This window comes from Molothrus aeneus, chromosome 2, assembly GCF_037042795.1.
Source record: "Molothrus aeneus isolate 106 chromosome 2, BPBGC_Maene_1.0, whole genome shotgun sequence".
NCBI lineage: Eukaryota > Metazoa > Chordata > Aves > Passeriformes > Icteridae > Molothrus > Molothrus aeneus.
Window position 1 is genome coordinate 101,148,122 of NC_089647.1, and position 19,551 is coordinate 101,167,672.

At 39.7% G+C, this 19,551-nt stretch overlaps 1 protein-coding gene across 2 annotated transcripts in view; it reads left to right on the forward strand.

The window, feature by feature from the left end:
- The first annotated feature begins 2,785 nt into the window (after positions 1 to 2,785).
- CDKL5 (cyclin dependent kinase like 5) overlaps positions 2,786 to 19,551 on the forward strand; it is a 127,484-nt gene continuing 110,718 nt past the window's right edge. For both annotated transcript variants that reach the window (XM_066545402.1, XM_066545403.1), the window contains exon 1: positions 2,786 to 2,853. The gene's annotated coding sequence lies outside the window, so the exon portion shown is untranslated. The remainder of the gene's footprint in view (positions 2,854 to 19,551) is intronic.

A 19,551-nucleotide genomic window follows, 5' to 3' on the forward strand; every position in this document is an offset into this window, starting at 1 on the left:
TCTGGCTGCTGCCTTCAGGTGTTTGCCTCTGGCCTTCATCACTCCACAATCCCTTTAGGAGTTCCTGGAGAAAACACTTATCTGGCTCTTAGGAAACTTGGGTGTTTCCCCTTTTTTAACAGGAAGTTTGTCTAAAAAAAAAGATATCTTGTTATGAATGAGACCTGCTTATTTGTATTCAGAGTCATATATGATTGCTTCACCTGGTAAAACTTATTTTTTCCTACATTTTGTTTTAGTGACCTTATGAAATGTAGTCTAGCTTGCCAAAAGAAAATCTTTATAATAGATGTGAGTGTCAGTAAAAAAGGGTTTGGCCTCCACATCATTCCTGATTTGAATGGTTCATATTAGAAAATTCCATCTTTATAACTGAGTTAAATTAGCCTTATATTTTTGGAGACAGTAAACAAAGATCTCTTGTATTCTAACATTTCTGTTACAACCACAAGATGAGGGCAAAAAAATATGATGATGAATATGAAAGTAATCTAGAAGACAAGTGAGCTATGATGTTTGATTTCAGACATGTAAAATTATGGACTGCTGTCTGTAGTCAAGCTCCTCAAGAATTAAAGTTTATAAAAAAGTGTTTTATCTTATCTATCAAATAACATATTTCTCTCACACACACCTTCCAAAAGTAGACAGATCTCAGTAAAAGGAGTAACTACGTCATGTTAGTGCATTAAACTGGTTGCCTGTGAGAAGCACTGTAAGAAAAAGAAATTGATTTTGTGTATGTTTTAAGAAAAAATAAGCTCTGACTTTGCTACCACAGTGGTTCTCTGTATGCTTTCTTACAAAAACTTTATGTGTGCTACATTTCTTACAATCTGGCCTCATATTAAAATGACAAGATACACTGATAGAAAAAAAATGTTTTCATTGCTAACATATGTTATTGGAAGTTCATTCAGTTATTTTTAATCATTAAACCACTACCCAGTCATTTATTTTCATTTTAAACTTGCAGCACCACTGCCTTCTATCCTGGAATCTGTTGCAGGTGTAGGGAGATTAATAAGGACGACAAAATCCACTGACAATATCTGGATCAGCAGCAGTGGTAGCACATTTTTTACTCAGCTCAAGTCATCCTTATAGCTGTGGATGGTGTGATGTACTCCTGACACAAGAATATGGGATGATCCATACACGAACTGGAAGTTCTGGCAGACTTTTAAGCATCAAAGCTTTTAGGCATCGGTTGAGTGCCAGCTGTGAACCAGGAATCAGATGTTACTTTCAGATGTTACACTAGAAATCCCCTGGGACCTTCCTTCTGAACTACAAAGCTCCAAATCTCCAACTTCTCTGGCAAGCACCGAGCTCTATCAGAGCTGTGGAGTGCAGCCCTTGGTGCTGAGGGCCTGATCTTCAGGCTGTACTCACCTTAGGGATTCCTGGTGTTTGACTAGTTCAGTTTGAGTCCTACCCAGTGCTCATTTGTGGCTGGAATGCATTCGTTTAGCTTTATACAAAAGGGAACTATTTCATGCACTCCAGCACCACTCCACACTCTGAATTACAGCGCTGTTAGCAGAGATGATGACAGCATTTACTTCAAAAGTGCATCTCTGATCCAAACTAAAACAGTTCAGTGCCCCAAGGCTCATGAAGCAGTCTGTGTGGAACAACAAATGAAAATGAGATGCCTGATTTTTATGCACTGCAATGCCTTAAATTCTGCTATCTGTCTGTGCAGATCTTTCTAGATCCTATATTATTAAAGAAGAAATATTCTTTTGGTTGCAATACGCAAGCATTGCTGAATTCTGCAGCATGTTATGTCCATTGGGCTTCATAACATTTTTCTAATTTAAATAACCATTGAAGCATTACCAAGAAAATGGGAGTCGCGTTCAAGCATCCATAACTCGCAGAGCTACATTTTGCCGTGATGCATCTGATATTCGATATCGGCTGGAAAGTGGCTTTTACTTTAAAACTGTTATTATGTGTGAGTAAAGCTAAAAGGTGAAAGCCTTACAGGCGCCAACCACAGATTCTGAAAGGCCAGATGAGAGTTTCGTAAAAAAAGATGGAGAAACGCTTAAGGGCTGGAGGCATTTTCACCGGAGATACTGAATTTTAACATCCCCTTCTCTCCAGCCGCTCTCCTTCTCTCCACCCCTCCAGCACAAGCAGCAGCAGCTCCTACGGCGCTTCTCCCACCTCCCCGCCCCGCAGCCGGTGACAAACGGCTCTGCGCGCCGGAGGCGGGGACCAGCTTACATGCCAAAAAAAGAAATTAAAAAAATAAAAAGAGGAAGCCCATCCGTTCCGCGGAATCCCCCGCACGAAAAGCCCCCTGCCCCCTCCGTTAGCGAGGGACACATCCCCCACAGCCGTGCCGTGCCGTGCCGGGCCGGGCCGGGCCGTGCCGTGCCGGGCCCTGCTGCTGGGGGCTGGCCCCCGCCCCTCCCCCTGCGAAGGTGTCCCCACGTCCCCCATGACCGGGCCTGTCCCCGGGACCGCCCGACGCGACCCACGGGACCGGGACCGGGACCGGGACCGGGACCGGGACCGGGACCGGGACCGGGACCACGCCGCGCCCCGCGCCCCGCGCCCGCTGCGCGGCAGCTGCCGGGGCGGTGACGGGGGGCGGTGACGGGGGCGGGGAGGGGGACCCATGACTAGCTGCTATTGGTCGAGGCGGGAGAAGGCGTGGCCTGGGACACCTCCATCCTCTGCTATTGGTGGGCGGAGACGTTAGTGCGGGTTGGGGGCGGGCCCTGCGGCCAGCGGGGTGGGCTGAGCGCGGCGGGCGGGGGAGCGCAGCGAGGGGGCGGCGGCGGGCAGGGAAGCGCCAGCGGGTGCACCGAGAGCAGCGGCGGCGCCGGAGCGCAGGTAGGGGAGCCGCGCTGGGGGTTCGCCCCATGCCCCCCGCCGCCCTCACCTGTCGCCGCCCGGCTGTCGGGCTCCTGCCGCTGCTGCGGCGAGGCAACCCCGCGCCTCACCCCCTTCCCTCGGCTCCCTGTCCGTCCCCTCTCCTCCTCGGCCAGCCGCGACTCCCCAGCCGCCGCTGGCGGCCGCCTGCCGCCCTCCTCCCATCCCGCTGGGGCCGGTCAATGTCTGCTCGCGGCTCCGTTCCCAGCCCAGGTGCGCCCGAGGCGCCGGGAAGGGCCTGGGGGCGAGGCTGCGGAGCCCGGCGGGGTCCGCGGCTCGCGGGGTCCGCGGCCGCCCCTCTCGGGAGGGGGCAGAGCCGGCGGGCGCGGCCCTCGCTCGGTCCCGCCGGTGGTGCCGCGGGGTGCGGGGAGCGCCGCCCGTGGGATTCCGCCCGCGGGATTCCGCCCGTGTGCCTTGCCTTGGTGAGCTCTCCCCGCTTCCTCCCCGATACCCTCTTCCGTCGCACTGGAAGCGCTTAGAGCTTTTTCTAAAAAAGATGCTCCTTAGGTTATTATGATTTGGCGGAGGCACTGTTTCGCTGTTGGGTGGATTTGGGTTTGTTTTTTTTTTTTTGTGTGCGGTTTTGGGTTTTTTTTTTGTTTTGTTTTATTTTATTTTTTTAATCAGTCACCCTGTTGCTGGGCTTATGCATTGTCGGTGCCAGTTGTGAGGAAACGTACCAGTTGTTCCGAGGTAGGCAGGTGGTGATGGAGAGCATCAGAGGGGACAACACCCAGGAGAGAGAGAAGGCTGCTCCTCACCTCTTGCCGCTAGGAAGATGAGGGATGCCGGGATTCCCGTCGCTGGGCTGTTCCTTGCTTCTGCTCTCAGCTTTCGTCTTTTATATTGGCGGGTGAGCAGGGAAACCTCGGTTGCTGTCCTTGGAGCATACGGAAGGCGAAAGGATTTTTTTCAAGCAGGGTTTTGTGTGTCTGCAGCAATGCCTTTTCTAGGGCTGGAGGAGCAAGAAGCTGAGCTCCTATTCGGTTCTCTCTATGAATGTGAGGGCTCTGCACGCTGTTGCTGATGCTGAACTACTCCAGCCTTGCTCGCAGAGATCCTCCTGCCGTCTGCATCGTGCAGAACCGAGCATGGCTGCGGCAGGTAGCTGTGAGAGGCAGCAACAGCCTGCCACTGCCATGCTGAAATTAGTAATGATTGTGCATATTCCTGGTGCTGTGCCTCGGGCGAGGGAAGCTATTACCTGGCTTGTACTCAGTAGGCTTGTCAGGATGGTAATACATTAGTCACGGTCACATCTGGAAGAATCATATATTACTAATAGGTGTTTATCGAGTAAAGCTTTGCAAGGTCTCAAACAGGCTGTAAGAGAATGTATGACAGAGGAGGGCTGGGAAAATCCATTGGCACACTGGTAAACGCAGATCATAAGTGCCTCTGCGGTACTGCATGAGGGAAGTTTAAAATTGTCCTTAGTTTCTTTTGTTTTCCTCATGCCTCTATGCTGTTTTTCAGAGAATTTTTAAGCACCACCAGCTTCCAGTGTAATGAAAGATCAAGTTGTATTTGGCCAGCTGATCCTGGCTCCTTGGCTAGTACAATCTACAAGGCCCACTTTATTTTACTATCTATGTGTACACTTAACTATTTAGTTCCCAGATGCGGTGTAAGTGTGTGAAAATTTAGCATTTCAGATTGTCTTTTGGGTTTGCCTAAAACAGTGTGATCATTAAGACTGTTCCTGTCTTAGCGTGTGTGCTTTTAACAGCAAAAAGATCTGCAGTTGGTGGAAAAAAAAGCAAGCTTTTTATAAAATATATGTGTGTGTAGTAGAAGCACGAAGTGCCATTTTTAATAGGTGGATTGAATAAGAAAAGTATTGGCCTTTTCTATTGTGCAGACTTAAATACTACCTCTAGTTGTGTGGGTGTTGAGAATTTCTCTCATTTTGCTCATCTGGCAATAGGAAAGAAAATCTCCCCCTTTGTACTTCTGGCAAGATGCTCTTCAAGGAGAGATCTCTTGCCTCAAGAAGCCTCTACATTAAATAACTCTCAGGAATATGGGCTTGTTTCCCAGTGGTTACCTAAAACGGTAGTATTTAGATAATAACATCAGAATTGTGCGAAAATCTTGGTTGCCTTGATTTAGCTCCTTAGATTTTTCCAGCATGCAGAAGAACTGGATGGCACATTATAACTGGTGAAAGACCATATTTTATAGGAGCAGGGAAAAATCTATAGCTGTAGAAATCAAACCTTGCAAGGAGCAAATGCTATACTATGTTTTAAATATTTTAAAATTAACTCCAGTGCGTGTTGGACTTGCCATTGCCTGCTGTTGAAAGAAATTATCTTTAAAAATACACATGTAAAAAAATATTTGCATTATGCTAATTTTTTAACTTTAACTTAATGTGGATATTTTAGTGAATCTGATATATAATCCATGGTTAGTTTATGTTAAAGTTTTTTTTTAACATTTTAGATTGGAATTTTATGGAAACTGAAACTTGATATTGTTTTGATTCCTTTTGTCTAACTTTAAAATGAGAGTTGCAATAAACCTGTTAATGTAGCTGATGTGCCCTGGCTTAGTTTTCAAAACTTGGTGTTGAAACAAAAAAATTGCAGATCCTTTTTAATGTTCTTGTAGATCCTATCAGTTTATTTTAATAATAATGGGGGAATAAATAGACTTGGAGATTTGAGTACTGAAATGCATACTCTAGGTGTATGTTCCTAACAAAACCCTTGAGATTATACATTTCATAAACCTTCTTTACCAGTGAAGCAGCTACAGGGAAGTGTAAAAAACTGCATGATCAGTACAAAGACAGCCTCTTTATAAGATAGAGGTTTGGGTTAGTTTGGTGGAAGCTGTTATTGAAGCACTGATCTAATTAACATCATGTTCCAGTATTTTAAATGTGGCTACAAAGAAGATGAAGACTCCCTTTTGCCAGGAGTCCTATGGAAAAGATGAGAGGTGATGGGTACCAGTTATTCCTGGGGATATTCCAATGGGACATGAGAGGAATGTTTTTCACAACAGGAGCAATCAGCTGAAGGAATAACCAATCTTCCCAGCAAACTGTTGGTTTCCCCAACACTGGACCCATGCAAGACCCAGCTGGAGAGGGTCCTGGGCCATCTTGTCTAGATTGCAGTTTTTCCAGGAAAGGCTGGGCCAAATGATCCTTGGGGTCCCTTCCAACCTGGTATTCTGGGAGCTGTAGTCCCAGGCTGGCCTTACACTAGCAGTGACTCTTTCTGTTGTTGTGTGGAGCAAGACCATGAATGAGAGAAGAGCTAAGACTGGAAGTACAAGGTAGAATAACGGAATAATTTCTGTAAGCAGAAGACACCCTCTCTGTATATATTGAAAAGTCAGTTCAGTGCTGCTATAAAAATAACTATTTGTAATACTGACTATATATGGAAGCTCTTGAGAACTGCTCACATGTAAGCAAGCACTGGCTTTCACTCTCTCTCAAACATATAACAGCAATAGGAATCTGGACAGAAAGGACCTAACCAAGAGTTTTTCCTAGGTACTATTTAACTTCTGACTAGGATATGAGTTCTTATTTATGAAATCCTTTTTTGGTTATATGCTTATTGTGTGTGAAGCATGAACATGGGTCATGAAACAGTAATGAGAGAGAGCTACTCTGGAAATGTGTTGACATGGAGGATAAATGTGTCATTGTGAACTGCGTGCTCATCATGTGAAGAGAACAAGAATGCCTTATATTTGTCATAATTTCTATTTGAGAATTTTAAAGAATTTTAGTATTACCCATGAGCTAAATCTATAAACTCTGGAGTATTATCTTGATTTTTACTTCGGAACATTCTGATGTTATTTCTAACATGAGAATGATGAATGTTTGTAATCTAATGAATAATAGACTTCATTTCCTGTCCAAATTCTGTGTTTTAGCTCTGATACTTTAGTATCTAGATTAAGATTTGTTTGTGAATGGTTATAACAGCTTTCTTTCTGCATCACGAGCAGTAAGCATTAATTTTATAATATAAATTAAACATTAAAATAGTGCATAAATGGAGGAAATCAGCATTACAACATCAGCCCTACTGCTGAGTCTGTGCAGTTTCATAATGTTAAATGCGAATTAAGGAAAAATGTTACAGTTCTGAATGTTCACAAGACCAATATATTCAGCTTTTAACTATTTTCTAAATTTAGAACATGGTAATATATTTCTTTGTCACTGTTAATGAAGACATTTTAGCATGGCAGAAATAGTTGTGTTAAATATCTTGACTAAGTCACAAAGAAGGAACAAAATAAATATAAAAGGTGCTGCATGTCTTAAACTGTGTTGCTATAGAAATATTGCATTTTTTTTCCTCTCTTCTTTGAAGCAACTGTGAGAATTTCATTGGAAATAGGTTAGCTTTAGAGAACTTCCATGCCTGTTTCCTTTAGGCAAAGTAACTTTCAGAAATGAATGTATGGGCTCTCAAGTTGTGTTCCTCTTCTCAGTCATATGAAGTTTGCGATGTAAGTTACGTTTAGCTGATGTGGAGTAAAAATATTCTATTGCTGTGTTTTAAAATGAGGAAAGTGCATGTGGAATAGCTATAGTTATTGTATGATGACTTTCTGTGATACTGAACTGTTAGATCCCCAGAAGCTTTTAATTCTAGCTTTAGTGTAATTAGATTTATTTTTCTAACATCACTTCAGCAGCGATGTTTGTGTGTTCCAGCCTGGCTTCAAATTTGAATTCTTAATGCAGCCTTTTAGTGGTGGAATTGCCTACTAGTGTCTTGAAATTTAGTTATTTATTTATAATAATAAGACAATTTAACACTGACACTTATTTGGAGAAAAGAATATAATCTTATCGTGGTGATGTAGTTGGCACTTACAAGAAATACTTGCCTGGCAATATTATTTAAAAAAAAAATAAAAGGAGGGGAGAGAAAAACCCAAAGTGTGAATCAATTTTTAACTGAATCTTCAGCATGCCAGCCACATAGTTTTGGTAAATTGTATCACTCTCTCTGTTAATGTGTTCTTACAGATGACTGTAGTAGTACAGATGTTGATGGTAACACACTGCTGTATTCAGCTGAAGGAAGGGGAGCATGTGGCTGCAAGGTTCAGTAGAATAAAATATTTATTCAACTGTTAAGTATCAAAAAAAATATTTCTTGGAGCTCAAGTGTGAAACCAAAACTTTTTTCATTCCTTTCTTCTCTTCGTAATTAGGTGTTAGTGTTTAAAAGTCATCCTGTATTGTAGGAGCTATACATTTCTTAGTGAATTTGGAGAAACAGCTTACACTTAATATGATTTCTATGAAAAAGTATGTTTTGGCGGACTTCATAATCACATTCAGAGAAGCTGGGATCCTAAAATTGATGTTTTTTGAAGTCCTTACTAAATTCATGATTCTATGGGATTGCTGTCTGGTGTAGAAACACCCAGAGTTTTTCAGTGTGTTTAGTTTGCTTTGAGTTAGTGCTTATGAAGTGAGCTGTAAAGTTCTCAGCTGTGAAGTCCCACTTTATATGCAAAGTGAATGTACATCGAGGGATTTTCAGTCTCATCACTTCCTGACTTTGAGAGGGTAGATCCTTCTGTTTGGCCTGTATGTGGTATTCTGGGTGATATTTTAACTTGTTAAACCAATCTGATTTCATGGCTGCAACGTAACTGCCAGCTTTTTAAGCTTTGTACTAGCAAGTGAGACTTTGTACTTCTATATATTTGTTTTTAAAGCACAGGATATTTTGAATTAAACTTGATAGCATAGTAAATTTTTGTTTATACGCTTTCTACTTGCTGCTATATTTCCTAATCTTAAGAAGGTCATATTTATTTTTTGTGTGTTTTTCATGTAATTCACTTCTCAAAAGCTCCCAGTGTTTGCTTCAGGATACACCAGCACTGTGCTGGTGTAGAGCAGAAGGTCCAGTGTGCCTGAGTGTTGGGGGCTCATGATGCTTGGTGGTGTGTGCTGCTATTCTCTCCTCTCTCTTCTCATCTGGATGCATTTCTAGGTGATGGTGAAGAGGATGGTGCTCTGATGGGAGATCTGTAGTAGACAACAGAAGTGTGCTAGAAGGATTTGGGTATTACCCTCTGCTGGCTCTTACTCGTACCAGGCACACTGAGATTTGTTGTATCTTGTGTGTTGCAGCATATGTTAATTGCAGGTTTGTCACAGGCATTTTCAGTGAATAAATATAGTGTAGTTTGGTCATTCTGCTTCTTTTAACATGGTAAGAGTGGGGGGTTTTTTTGTTTGTTTGTTTTGTTTTTGGCATGGATTGGTTTTGTGTTTGTTTTTAGGCTGCATTTTTAGCTGTTACCTGAAATATTAATAGCAAAACCGAGGTGCATGGAAGGTGGGGGCATGTTGTAGTCAGCTGTTGCTAGAGCTCTTCTTGTCAGACCTATTACACTTGTTCTAAATTCCTGTTAACCTCTCGTGTTCAATAAAATTTCCAGTAGCTAAAAGAAAAATTGCAGCAACATTTTCCTTTTTGGTTTTTGATTTTGAACACTTGGCTGCATTTTGTTTATTCCCTGGAGTCACTTAAACCTTCTCTACAAATATTTGTGCACATGGTAAGTTCAGCATGTGTTTGACCTTAGTTGCATTGCTTATAAATGAGTGTATGCAGGATTAAGGCCCATCTGACTTTGTGACCCCTTTCAGAGGTGAAGAAATCTTAAAGTTGTCAAAACATATAGCATCTCATATAGGATATGGAACTGGTTTTAACATATCTTAATTGATATTTCAAGTTGATGTTGTTCAAAATAGTTGGTAGGCATACTGGAAGCTCTTCAGTGTTTCCTGTGTTGTGTAAATATAAATGTAATGATGATGAGCAGGAGATGGGCATAGGTTTACAATACACTAAAACAAGTTTGCTTTTAATGTTATATACCATTTGAGATGAAAAATTGTTTGTTGTGCTTATGGGTTATTTATAGATGGGATTATTCATCCAAAAATTAAAGCTGTTTGTTAGTCAAAAACTAGGCAATTGTCATAGCAGTGACAGTAGCTGTTACTAATTTTCAATTGTGACCCTCAGAACGTACACTACTTTTAATGATAACCTTTTTTTATTGCAAGATGGGTGTTTACTGAAATGAGGCTGTATCTATTAATAAATATAGAATACTCACTCTCCTACTTTCTACTGCTGTTTTTACTAGGATTGCATGGGGTATTTTGAAGTGATAATTAACATCAGTGATGGAAAAGGGCCCTCAGGAGGTTTTCGAGGTAGACCTTCTGCTCAAAAGCAGTGTTTTCCTAGAAGTATGTTTATTCCTAAAATGTCAGTAGGAAGAAGTTGTGTAAAACTAAATTATTTTTCTTTTTCTGGGGAACAAACAAACTTCCCTGCTCAGCTCATGGTAAGGACACTGTTGCAATATTTTCTTTTGAGCACTTGAAAAGAGAATTCTAACTAAAACAAAGCTAATGTCTTTGGTGCAAGCAGGCTTTTTTCCCCCCCTTTTCTCCTGGCTCTGATCTCCCTCTATTTTTGTTTCTACTCTTGATCTATGGCATCCACAATGTTGCCATCAGGTTGTTCGCTTAACCTCTGCAAAAATGCTTCCAGTCTTGCCGTGCATGTTGGACAAGGATGGAGTATTCCCAAATCCACCACTCCAGACATGGACACATAGTGTGCTGTTACCTACCTACACCTATAAGCTTTTTCAAACCCAAAGAAACCCCCAACTTGCCTCACCTTAACTAATCCTTTTATGAAAACACCTACAGGAATCTGTGCTGGCTTCAGAAGTTTCATGCTTTAAAACTTTAGTCTACCTTATGGACCTCTTCACACTTTCCTGATCCATCTGTTCATCTAGCACAGCTTCTTCTCTATCCCTTCACGCAATCTTAGGCTGTTGAGATGCAAGACGCCTTTGCAGATCCTTTAATTGGTAGTAGTCTTTATTTTTACTTCTCTACTTCTTTTCGTATTTCTTGAAAAACAAAACAACCCCCCCCCCAACAGAAATAAAAAAAAAGAAATAAAAAAGAACCTGAAAATAAAACCACCCCAGAAGCTCATGCTTTTTTTCTCCTTTCCTTGCTGGCATTATTACTACAAAGGATGTTTCAAATTACATGCCGTTATAATGTTTTTATGCAACCATTCTTTTTCTCCTTAACTGTGAAATCTTGTTTGTGTACAGCTTGTGTTTAAAGGCAGTTATTTATGGAGCACTGTGGCTGTACATCGTGATGTACAGTCAGGAATGTGTTGATCTGCTAAGTCTACAGACTAAAGCTACTTCTTTATGCTGTATAGCCTATTATAAAACAGAAAACCTTGAAGTGGGGAGTGGCTAGTGCTGATGAAATGCTTTGTGGAACAGGTGGGACTTCAAAGTTTTATTTTAGTTTGAGGGAAGGTTGCTTATGCAATTGTTCCATCTGTCCATCCATCTGTCCATCCATCTGTCCATTAGCTTGTCCTCCCACCCTGCCAGTAACTCCTGAACTGCTTGCCCAATTCCTAGTCAACTTTGGCAGAGGGGGCATGTTCTCCAGGCCTGTTGCATGCATATTCAGGTCTGACAGAAACAGGCAGGTGGTTAGAGAAGAGATTGGGCAAGAAAAGGGGAACCCCAGTCTGTGTGTCTGTGGCTGGCCTGTAATAATAACCACAATGGCATTTGCTGCCTTCTGCTGGGCCAGTGTGCATAGGGAAGATCAGATGGAAAGTGGGAGAGCCACGATGCTGCTGCAATAGGTGATTCCATGTGCATGATGGGAGGGAAGTCACAGGGGTGATAATTTGGGGGTGTTACTGTAGGCGGAAGCAAGGGTACTCTCATGGATGGTCATGGGACCCAGAGTTACTGTGGGAGACCTGTTTGATGGTCTAACCTAGGTTTGTAAAGAATTTCCTGTCTTTAAGGGAATTGGGGAACTGCTGGGCTTAGACCCATCATCAAGAGCAAGGAGGAATAGGTGGCATAGAAAACATCTTCTGATGTAAGAGGTGGTGCATATCCTGTAAAGTCAGTGACAAAAACATGAACTGGATGAAGGAAGAAGACTGCCAGCCAGCCAGGAGGAGCTTCAAACACAGAACCTCTATATATAGAAATGAGGGGGATTAGAGAGAAATTAGGTGCTGTAGCACAGCAAATCAAATTGAAATAATTGAAATATTTCTTGAAAAAATTGGAGGGCTCAAATGGTTTTTTTTCAGCTTAGGATTTAAAGAAATCTGTAGCTTCAGTATAGCAAATATGTTGCTTGACTCTCTTTAAAATCTTTACTACTGGTGTAAATAAAACCAGATTTCAGTATGAAGGTGACAGTGTGGGATGCCCACAATAATAGTAACAAAACAGTATTTTCAGAAGGTGAACTGTGACTATGCTTTTCCCAAGCAAATAGCTATTCCTGTCATTTGGAGATCATTAAATCTGTTTCAGTAAATTCTATACTCATTGACGTTTTACTTGCCTAAAGGTCTGTGAGTGAACAACATATCAGCAAAAAAAAAAAAATGGCATGGCCTTCCATCTATTAACCTAGTTGCTTTTCAGTTGCCTCTGCTGACTCAATAATATGATGTAACTCACAGAAAAAAAAATCAATGAATATTTGTAATTAATGTATTTGAAACTTAGGATTGTTTTAACTATAAGTTTGGATGCTTGGAGATTTTTGTTTTGGTTTTCTTTTCTTCTTCTGAGATAAATCACAATTTATCTATATATATCACTGTAAAATAAAGTGATTAAAATTGTATTGCAAATAATATGTATGGATGAGGGGAGATAGGAAGATATTTGTATTAAGGTCAGAGTCTGTTCGCCTTTGATCATACAAACTACTGAACAGCCCTGGAAGCCTTGGAGGCCAATCCTGTATTTTTCCATACCAGTAAAATGGGTGACCTTTTGTTTGACTGTTCCAGTTATAGTCACTTAAAATAACATTTGAGCTATTGTTGGCTATTTCAGTGAAAATGGAAGGCAGATCAAGCTTGTTATCTTGCTGCTCTTCAAAGAAATTAAGCAAGAGGAGGTATGCTGTCCTTAAAGAATTAATCTACATAAAGCTTCAACGCTAGTGAGAAGAGATCATTCAGTTATTGAAAAAATAAATAAACTGTTTACGCTAGCAAATTTACTTTCCCACTTTAAAATCAATGGGTAATTAAAAAAAAAACTGGTTCTTACACCTAGTTCTTCTTTTTAATAGCTCAGTTTTTAAAAGAATTCATTAATAACAGTAGTAACTTTCACTTTGTGACTATCAAAGTATTTTGGAATTTTTCTTGCTCGCTTTCTGATATTTTAATGATTTTTTAAATCTCTTTGTAATTTGTGAGGTGCAGAAATAGTTACAACATAGCAGCTCCCACCAAATGGCCCAAATTGCCAAGCCCATGCTCTTCTAGCAATCTGAAACAATTCAGATTGCCAAATTTGGAGAATAACTTCTAGTATTGAATAGAAGGATGATGGTGCAGGGTGTGGAAGTAACATTATGAATGTAATGCATGAAAATAAGAATGTGTTTTTACATGGTTAAATCTCAAAGGTAAGGGCTGTATGATGGGACCCCCAGCCTAATTTGTGCTTCTGGAAGTTACTGTACAGATGAATGACCTGACCACTTCCACCTTTCTACAACCTGTTGTGAATGTAGCTAATACTTAGAAAGGAAAATATGGTATATTTCCTACCCTTGAAGCTGGTTTTGCATACAATGCTGAGAATGAAATAGTGGAAGCTGGGTTGCAGTAGTGAAATGGAAGCAGGGATGAAAGTGAGACTATTCTGTTGAGCATATTTACAGATTTTTCATCTGCTCTGGAGCCCTGACATTGAGAGAGCCATGTGTTGGGTGATCTGGAAGACTGTGTGCACTGTTCTGGGCCATGTGGTCGAGAAGGGTCTGGTACAAGGCTGTGAGGAGAAGCTGCCCCTGTTGATAAGGCTCCCACTGGCCTGGAGTGTTGCTGCTTGAGGTGGAACACCAGGTGAGCTGTACTGCTCAAGCGTGGCATTGTACTGGGGGTAGCAGTCCTTGGGCTGTGTTGCTAACGTTAGAGAGGATGTGTTGTGCTAAAGATTTAAACTGGGGAGCTGCAGATTCAGTTTGATGTTTAAAGTGTGGGATTTGACAGCTTGGTACGTAACATGTATATTTTGGCAATGTTAATTTACATTTTTTTAAAATCATTTCAAGGCTCATTCATATTTGTTGGGTTGAAAAGCCAGTCTACCTGTGAAGCTGAAATAATTGGATCTTATTTGAGGTGCAATGATAGATAAAGATTAAAATGGACCTCTGGGATCAATTACATTTGTGTGATGCATGGTAAATTTTTTCCTAACTTCCTTTTCCTTCTCTAATAGACTTTGCCATTTTATTGAGGAACTGCAGGACAGATAAAATTACATATGGCTGACTGTGGTGGTGAAGTTCTCTGCTGTAAATCAAAAATAATTCTGAACGTCATGTGAATTGCTTAATGTCTGCAAATGCCTGGTAGTTACATAGAACAGATTTTTGGCATTGTACCACAGCAGAAGTGACATCATAGTATGCTTTAACCTGAAGTTTCAATCTGGAAGAAAAATAATGAAAGCTGAGATCTTTTTCAATGTTTGATAACCTTGCTTTTGTCCAGGTACATGTTGCAAGCAAAAGGACAAGGATATTACTGCAGTGTAGTGTGTGCTCACATTTAGGTTCTGTAGGGCTACTGGTGGAACAGTAAATGGTGCTGAGCACCTAAATATCTGTAAGCTAGATAATGTCCTATGATGTGTGCTTTAAGATTGACTTTATGAATACAAAAATCTACAAAATACACTGTTAATGCTCTTCAATTTTATTATAAATCAAGCTATTAAATTGTTCGTTACAAAAATCAGATTATTTTAAATTACAGGATGCCTTAATGGAATATTTAAGTTACAAATAATACCATGCTAAGAGCTTATTTTCTCCTGGTAATTTTTTTTTTTGGTTTTTTTGGCTTGTTTTTTGTTGTTATTGTTTTTTTAAAAACACCTCCAGAGTACATGAGCTGAAGAGAAATTGTCCAAAAGGTATATGGATTACTGGAACATGAAGAATTGTTTTTAAACAGTGTTCAAGAAAGTCATCTGGAAAATGTACATACTTCAATTTGATAAGTCTTTTTCCATTTTCTCTGATTAGATGAAGACAAGTAGACATTCTCTTTAAAATATTGCTCCTTAATAATACACAATAAAGTAATGGATGTTGTGTTTATCACTTTTATTATAACTCAAGATGCTTTCTAATAATTCCATCTGAGGAAAACAATACTGCCATTTAATTAGAAGCAAAACAAACAGAAGAGGAGAAACAGCTCAAACTAATCTTAAAAAAAAAAAGAGATGAAAGCAGGGGTTGATCAATTGCACTGCAGTACCTAAGAGAAATAATGTAATGCTTCTGAAGGAGAAACATAAAAGTTTTCAAATTGATTTCAAGTTAATATGTCAGTAGTGGGGGGGGGGGGTAGAAAACTGTGCATGTGCCAGTGCTAGCTCTTTATGGTACAGCTGTGACTGGAGTGCTAAAAAAAGGCGGAATATAAGTCAAGGTAGCTACCCTTCTCAATTCCAGGTGAGTAAGTTCTAGGGTGCAGCCATTGACTAAGGCTTACTTTGGTTCATTACTACGTTCCTAAAATACTGTGAACCCAGCATGCCTGAATTGAACTCTAAACACTGTTAAACACACATCCTTATGACCCTTCCCTTTCACAACAGAAGAATTACATGAAAACAGGAATTTGTCCTTTGGTAATGAGAAACAGATTTAAAGTGTTGAGTAAATAAGAGTTACTTACCTGCATTTGTTCTATGATGAAAACTGTATATTTTCTATCACATTTTTGAGAGCCCCTGTTTCCAAACTAGTACTCTAAGCTTTTTGTTTAAAACTCTTCTAGAATTGCCCCTGTGCCTTCAAGGAGTTCAGGTAAAAAAGCATTGTGCACTATGGTATAAATGACTGACCAATTGTTGAAAGTTATTAAGGGGCCTAAATAAAATATATTAAATTTGCAAAGAGTGGGAAAGAAAAAAATCTGAGCTGTATAAGGAGTTGTACTGAGCATGACCTGAAAATATACATTGGTTTCCATGAATGGGCTTATTTAATTGCCTTGTTTTGCATGTGTTCCTTTAAGAGATTTGTGAAAGAAGGTGGAGAAATACAAACTGGAGCAAACCTTGAGAAAACAGAGATCTGTAGCATGCTTATGCTTCTTGGTATAAACTGTGAACATTATGGGCTGTATCTGAAGTTACTGTGTGGTTTTTATCTTTGTTACTTGGCTCTGATCAGGATGGCACCTTTAGTCTTTTATTCCCCACTGTTCATATGCTGTTGCTTATACAATTCTAAGGTTAAAAAGTGGTCAGTATTTTCTTTGGCACTTATTTTTAATGATTCTTTTAGTTAAGCAGTATAATACTCAAGTAGTCCTTTTGCAAAATAAAAAACATAATTTTCCCCAATTATCTGGTAATGCTAATAACTATCCCTCTATTGTAAGTATTTCTTGCAGCAGAGGCACAGCTTAATGGAATCAGAGCTGAAGGATGTGAACAGCAGTAGTTTTTATCTATTCTTCTTGTTTCAGAAGGTTGAGGTTAAGTGGAAATGAGTTTTACTGGTGTCTACACTGAGAAGATATTTTAGATAGATTTATTTTGCAGCTTTGTCAGTGGCATAAGATCGGATGTTCTGAGCCCTCCTCGGTGTCCCTGCTCCTATCTCTGTACACAGGAAGTTGTTTGGAACTCCTTAATTTTCTCCTTTTTGATAATGGAGTTCATGGTTCAGCATTTAAGAATACTGAATAGAAACCAAACCTAAAAAGTCTCCCTAGGTTGTCAACTGCTTTTAAGACAGAATACTGAGGTATGCTGAGCTCTTTTATTCAGTGATAATTGTCATTTCTCTCTAAAGTTCCAGTAATGTCCTTCACTGTTTTGTCCATTTGTATTAAAGAAATTAAAGCTATTCAACTGCATAATGCATTTGTTCTTCTAACTGGGACACAAAACCCCACTATTATCTCAATATTTTTCTCTTGAAGACTAAAGGCCTGGTAGCAATTAAGTCATAATTGCATAAACTTTACATTTCTAGCTTTGCAGTTCAGTTGTACTTACGTAAAATACAGAAAATAAAAAGCAAAGCAATAATTGATGAATGAGGTGATAGGATGTGGAAGTACCAAGAGGGGAAGCATTAAAGCATTTCTTTTGGGACTGGGGGAGGAGGGGGAAGTGTGTTGCTGTAGTACATCTATAAACACATTTTAAAATACTGTAATGCAGAAACAGCAGGCTAATTTGCTTTTTCAGTATTGGGAAATACACCTTTAATGAGATCTGCTCTTCTGCTCTGTTTTGTGGACAGCCTGATCTCTGTAGTTCTTGGGTTTTCCAGCATGGATTATTCTGTTTGATAGGCTTCTACAGTTCTGAAATTTTTGGGGAGAACTTCTACAAGTGTTGTAGGAGCTTAAAGAGAGGAAGGAAAAAAAATTATGGTTGGAAAAAAATCCTGGTGAAATATCAAGATCTACACCTCTGTGGTTTTTTTGTCATTTAAGAACTTCATGTTTAGATGCCAACTGTGTGCTGTATCAAATAGAAAAATGTCTGTCTGTACTTCATTTATGTTCATTTTCACTAGAGGAAAACAAAAGTGTAAACTCAATTCAGTCAATTTCTGTTTCTCTGAAGTTTCAAGCCCTGTGTGACCCTGAAGTGAAGTCTACCTCTTACAAATTTTTCCTCAAACAGCATTACATTCTTATAAATAGTCCACTTGTATGTTAGAGAAATACTGTGCATATGGTTTGTAAATGTAAGATGATCTTAAGAGCATTCTTTTGCATGCCATGTGGGGTTTTAATCTTTCTGGTTTTTTCTTTCTCTGCCTAGTTTTATTCCTCAAATAGGGTTTTGAAGCTCTTCAGTTGAAGTACTAAGTAAACATCTTTTGAAATTTATAATGGACTATGTCTTATCAATTGAACAAAACAAAGTAAAAAAGGACTGAAACTAATTAGCTAATTGTCTTTTATTCCAGCTGATGTTTTAACACTTACCTTTAGATATTTGCAATACAGTCACATTTTGAAGACTAAAAAAACTCTAGCTTTGGTATTTTTGTTGAAAGATGTGCCTGTGATAGCTTATCTATAATGGTGACAGTAATAAAATGAAATACTGAACTAAAACTACTCCCCAAAGTCTTATTTCCTGTCAAATATCCCAGAAAACAGAACGGTGCAAGGTGTCTATCCCAAATTAACTGAAGATGCCGATACTCAAGTGCTTGTTTCAGATGAGACAATAATGCATTGATCAGGTACTCTGAAAGAAGGGAACATGCAGGAAATCATTCATCTCTAGAAGACTGATACCTATATGCAAAACTGACACTATTTGTTAGGCTCTGCTGGTGGGTAGGAGGTGTAGGAAGTTCTACTTTGTTAGTCATCTTCTGCATATGAAAGCTCTACTGTTGTTCTGCTGCACTTCCCAGTGGCTAGCATTTTAATTAATATATGGTGGAATTAGCATAAATCAGCATCAGCAGGTTTTAAAGCTTATTAATTTTTGTAAAGGTGTATGTCATAAGTGGAAATCATACAAACATGAACTTGCGCTTTCTATTACTTGCCTGAGAATGAAAAGTCACTGTTACTGCCTATAGGGTTTATTTTGCAGCAGAAGATCATGTGACAGTGTCTTCAATATTAATCTTTTGTCTGTTTTCTACAACTGAGTCTGTGTAATACTTGTTCACACTGCATATTTATGACAGATACAAGGTGTATTAAAGAAAATATATAATTTAGAATCAGTTCTTTTTACAAGGCATTTTATTTGGTGTTGAGTGTAGGATTCTCTTGTTAATCATGTTTGTGTGCTAATCAATGGAAATTAATTGAAGGAGATCAGGAAATTCTGAGTGGTAGTTCCATGTTGTTCTATGCTTTTGTGTTAGGTAAAGAAATGCTTTCAGACCAGAAATAAATGTCTTTGCCTTCTCAGGAAGACTTCCATATTAAAACAATTTAATTGTAACCCTTAATGAATGTTGAGATGAATGAATCAAGTAATCTGCACTTCTTAAGCTACTGAAAACACCCTATTCAATTTCCATTCTAGTTCAATTTAAACTGATAAAATTACACTTAACTATTAGATCAGTTTTACAGAAGCTTATTTCAAAAGACTAATGTCAAAAGGTAATAGGGTTTTTTTGATGTTTGAAGTCTGAAAAAAAGTAAAAGGCATATGAATTATTTGAAGGTGTAAGCAGATAGTGGATGTTCCGTTTCTGCCAGTAAACTTATATGAGAATTTCACAACATTAAACATGTTGATTTTTGAAGCAATTGAAAGGAAGAGAGGGAATTATTGGAAGCATAAAATGTCCTGAATTGAAAGGGACCCACAAGGATCACAGAGCCCAGCTCTTGGCCCTGCACAGGACACCTTGAGAATCCCACCTTGTGACTGAGAGTGTCCAAACTCTTCCCAAGCTCTGTCAGACTTGGTGCTGTGCCCACTTCCCTGGGGAGCTGTTCCAGTGCCCAAACACCCTCTGGGTGAAGAACCTTTTCCTAATATCTAATCTAAATC